General features: G+C 44.5%; 1 long non-coding RNA gene across 1 annotated transcript in view; it reads left to right on the plus strand.

The window, feature by feature from the left end:
• Positions 1-4,632, plus strand: part of LOC114070541 — an 8,223-nt gene that overhangs the window by 1,234 nt on the left and 2,357 nt on the right. The window contains exon 2 of the long non-coding RNA XR_003573940.1: positions 3,975-3,978. This is a non-coding gene — a long non-coding RNA (uncharacterized LOC114070541). The remainder of the gene's footprint in view (positions 1-3,974; positions 3,979-4,632) is intronic.

Consider the following 4,632-nt stretch of genomic DNA (forward strand, 5'->3'; position numbering starts at 1 on the left):
ACGAGATAAAACTTGGGAGGTCTGTGCATTTTAAATACAAATGTGAAGTACCTGTATATAAATAAAAGTAAATAATAAAAAAAAAAGAAAAATCTTTCCTCTGAAATAAAAAAGTAGATGATCTGGTTAATTTTTTTTCTTGATTTTTTTTTTTCCCCTTGATTTTGTTAAAATGGGGGGAGGAACAATTGAAAGGGCTCGGGGTGTAAATAGGACTGTGGAGAATCCTGAGCTGGAAGGGACCCGCCAGGACCAGCCAGTCCAACCCCTGGCCCTGCCCAGACACCCCGAGAGTCTGGGATTGAAACACCAAGGGGGGGTGTTTAAATTTGGGAAGGTTTGGGAAAGGTTTGGAAAGGGAAAGTTTGGAAAGGGAAAGTTTGGGAAGGGAAAGTTCGAGAAGGGAAAGTTTGGGAATGTTTGGGATTTTTTTTTTTTAATGTTTGGGAAGATTTTGGAATGTTGGGAATGTTTGGGAATGTTTGGGAAATTTTTGGACTATTTGGGAAGGTTTGGGAATGTTTGGGAATATCTGGAAATTTTGGGGAAGGTTTGGGAATGTTTGGGGTGGTTTGGAATATTTGGGAAGGTTTGGGAATGTTTGGAAATGTTTAGGAAGGTTTGAGATGGTTTGGGAATATCTGGGAAATTTTGGGAATGTTTGGGAAATTTTTGGAATGTTTGGGAAGGTTTGAGAAGGTTTGGGAATATCTGGAAAATTTTGGGAATATTTGGAAAGGTTTTGGAATGTTTAGGAAGGTTTGGGAGAATCTGGGAAAATTTTGGACTATTTGGGAAGGTTTGGGAATATCTGGAAAACTTGGAGAATGGGAAGATTTGGGAATGTTTGGAATGTTTGGGAATGTTTGGGAAATTTTTGGACTATTTGGGAAGGTTTGGGAAGGTTTGGGAATATCTGGAAAATTTTGGGAATGTTTGGGAAGGTTCGGGAATGTTTGGAAATGTTTGGGAGGGTTTGAGATGGTTTGGGAATGTTTGGGAATATCTGGGAAATTTTTGGAATGTTTGGGAAGGTTTGAGAAGATTTGGGAAGGTTTGGAATGTTTGGGAAATTTTTGGAATATTTGGGAAGGTTTGGGAATGTTTGGGAAATTTTTGGACTATTTGGGAAGGTTTGGGAAGATTTGGGAATATCTGGAAAATTTTTTGAATATTTGGGAAGGTTTGGGAGTGTTTGGGAATGTTTGGGAAGGTTTGGGAATGTTTGGATATGTTTGGGAGGGTTTGAGATGGTTTGGGAATGTTTGGGAATATCTGGGATATTTTTGGAATATTTGGGAAGGTTTGGAAATTTTTGGAATATTTAGGAAGGTTTGGGAATGTTTGGGATGGTTTGGGAATGTTTGGGAATATCTGGAAAATTTTGGGAATGTTTCGGAAATTTTGGGAAGGTTTGGGAGAATCTGGGAAATTTTTGGAATGTTTGGGAAGGTTTGGGATGGTTTGGGAATGTTTGGGAATATTTTGGAAATTTTTGGAATGTTTGGGAAGATTTGAGAAGATTTGGGAAGGTTTGGAATGTTTGGAATATTTAGGAAGGTTTGGGAATATTTGGAAAATTTTTGGAATATTTGGGAATATTTGGGAAGGTTTGGGAAGATTTGGGATGGTTTCGGAAGGTTTGGGAGAATCTGGGAAATATTTGGAATGTTTGGGAAGGTTTGAGAAGATTTGGAAAGGTTTGGAATGTTTGGGAAGGCTTGAAATATTTGGGAAGGTTTGGGAATATTTGGGAAATTTTTGGAATATTTGGAAAATTTTGGGAATGTTTGGGAAGGTTTGGGATGGTTTGGGAACATCTGGAAAATTTTTGGACTATTTGGAAAGGTTTGGGAATGTTTGGGAAGCTTTGGGAATATTTGGGACATTTTGGGAATATTTAGGAAGGTTTGGGAAAGTTTGGGAATGTTTGGAAATGTTTGGGAAGGTTTGGGAAGGTTTGGGAATATCTGGGAAATTTTTGGAATGTTTGGGAAGGTTTGAGAAGATTTGGGAAGGTTTGGAATATTTGGGAAGGCTTGGAACATTTGGGAACGTTTGGGAAGATTTGGGAAATTTTTGGAATATTTGTGAAGGTTTGTGAAGGTTTGGGAAGGTTTGGAATATTTGGAATATTTAGGAAGGTTTGGGAATATTTGGAAATTTTTTGGAATATTTGGGAAGGTTTGGGAATGTTTGGAAATGTTTGGGAAGGTTTGGGATGGTTTGGGAATGTTTGGGAAAGCTTGTGAAGGTTTGGGAATATCTGGGAAATTTTTGGAATGTTTGGGAAGGTTTGGGAAGATTTGGGAAGGTTTGGAATGTTTGGAATATTTAGGAAGGTTTGGGAATATTTGGAAAATTTTTGGAATACTTGGGAAGGTTTGGGAAGATTTGGGATGGTTTGGGAATGTATGGGAATGTTTGGGAAATTTTGGGAATGTTTGTGAAAGTTTGGGAAGGTTTGGGAAATTTTCGGAATGTTTGGGAAGGTTTGAGAAGATTTGGGAAGGTTTGGAATGTTTGGGAATGCAGATGAGCCAGAATTCCACAGAATTCCACAGTTCAGGCACCGCCCCTCGGGCCAAAGGAATCTGCAGAGATTCTGCCGTTCCAAAAAAAAAACCAAAAAATACCAAAAAAACCCAAAACCCAAACAATTGGCAGCAAAACATTCCATTTACCTCTGATTGATTTTCCTGCGATTTTTTTTCTTCCTTTGTTTTTTTTTTCTGAATTTGCCAAAAATAGCTCCCAGCTGTTCATGGCACGAACCATCACCCTCCTCCTCCATCTCCCTCCTGCTGTGCCCGCTGGGGGTGGGGGGAGAGCCAAACATTCCCCAAATTGCTCCCAAATCAGTTTTCACCCCCTCCAGGCAGCACCAGGAATCGTGTGGGACCAAGTGCCCTTTCCTGGTGGCATTGGCGTCTCTCCGTGTGACAGGGACAGGATCCCAGGGAACTGCTGGAGCTGGGACAGGGCTGGGTTTAGGCTGGATTTTAGGAACAGGTTCTTCCCCCAGAGGGTGGTTGGCACTGCCCAGGCTCCCCAGGGCAGTGGGCACAGCCCCAAGGCTGCCAGAGCTCCAGGAGGGTTGGGATGATCCTTGTGTGTCCCTTCCAGCTCAGGAAATTCCATGATTCCATGATTCCATGATTCCAGCCCCCACCACAATTCCAAGCCCACCCGAAACATCCCCCCCACCCCCCACTCCGTGTCCTTCCAGCTCGGCACCATCCTGGACATCCCGGCACCGCAGGTGGGATCAGAGAGGTCAGGAAAATGCATGTGTGCTTTATTTTCATGGATATGTTGGAATATTGACATGTACAGAAGAGAGAAGTACAAGTCTGAGCCCAGGATGGGCTGACACCCACCCCCCCCACACCCCTCCCCACGCAGGGGGTTATTGCTCCAGCACCACCTCCCAGCCCTGGATCTGCCCCCCCTGCTCTTGGAAAACACTATCCACGAGGACATGACGTGATGCCAACATGGATTTGTCCCCTCACAAGGTTTCCTGGGCTCTCGGGGCTGTCAGACCCCTGGGACCGGTGCCGAGCAGCCAAAAACAATACAGTTCTGTGGCTACAGAGAGTCTGGCTGGTTCTTTAATTAATTTTTTTTTAATTATTATTATTTTTTTCCCCCCCATGACTCTTCTTTGTGCTTATGGAAATCCCCAGGAATGGAACAATTCCTAAAAAAAAGTCTCCCCTTTCTCCCCCCGTCTTGGTTTGCTCAGTCCTTCACCTGGACGAGCAGATTTAGGGGTTAAAGAGATTTCAAGGTGAAGATCCGGGGGTTTGCTTCACAGAATTCAGCAGGGATGGGATTTCATCCCCCCCAAAAAAAAAATCACGGGGGGGAAAGCAGCGGCCTGTGCACACACGTTGTTGGTGGGTGGGAGGGGTGGAATCAGCGTCACCTTCCTGAGTGAAGCTCAAAAGTCACCCTTTCTTTTTGCAAAGTTTGGTTCCTGAACAGGCTTGGAGGGAGAATCGACATCAAATGTCTGTGAAAAAGGGGGAAATGATGGGGGGAGGGGGGAAAGCCAGGAAGGTTTGGGGACTGTGGTTTAATTCCCACCTGCTGGCTGAGAGGCTCCTTGCTCCGTGCCATTCATTCCAAAGCATCCCTGGAAACCCTGGAAGGGCCTGGGATAATACTTGAAGGACAGGAGATGGGAATTGAGGGGCTCATTCACCTGTGGTGCTCAGAGACAACAAATCCTAAGGAGCCTGAAGGGCAAGATATCCCTGGAAGTGTCCAAGGCCAGGTGGGAGCAACCTGGGATGGTGGGAAAAGTGTCCCTGCCCGTGCCAGGGGGTTGGCACTGAGTGATCTTTAAGGTCCCTCCCAACCCATGCCATGATTCTGTGATGTAAATCCAGGGGAAATGATGACACCTCTCACTGAAATTGTTGAAAATCCTTCCAGATGAACCTTCCAAAAAGTGCAGACAGACCATTGGTGCCGCAGCGGGACACGGTCCTGGACCAGGTGACCTCTGGATTCTCCACAGCTGTTTCCCACAGTGTGAAAGGAGAGGTCAGGTGGGGTTTCCAATCATCCCAACCACCCAAAAAAACTCTTCCTCCCCTGGATGAGGAGGAAACGGCCAAGTGG

This window comes from Empidonax traillii, unplaced genomic scaffold (genome assembly GCF_003031625.1).
Source record: "Empidonax traillii isolate 1590-97213 ecotype Southwest subspecies unplaced genomic scaffold, ASM303162v1 scaffold1598:size85905, whole genome shotgun sequence".
NCBI lineage: Eukaryota > Metazoa > Chordata > Aves > Passeriformes > Tyrannidae > Empidonax > Empidonax traillii.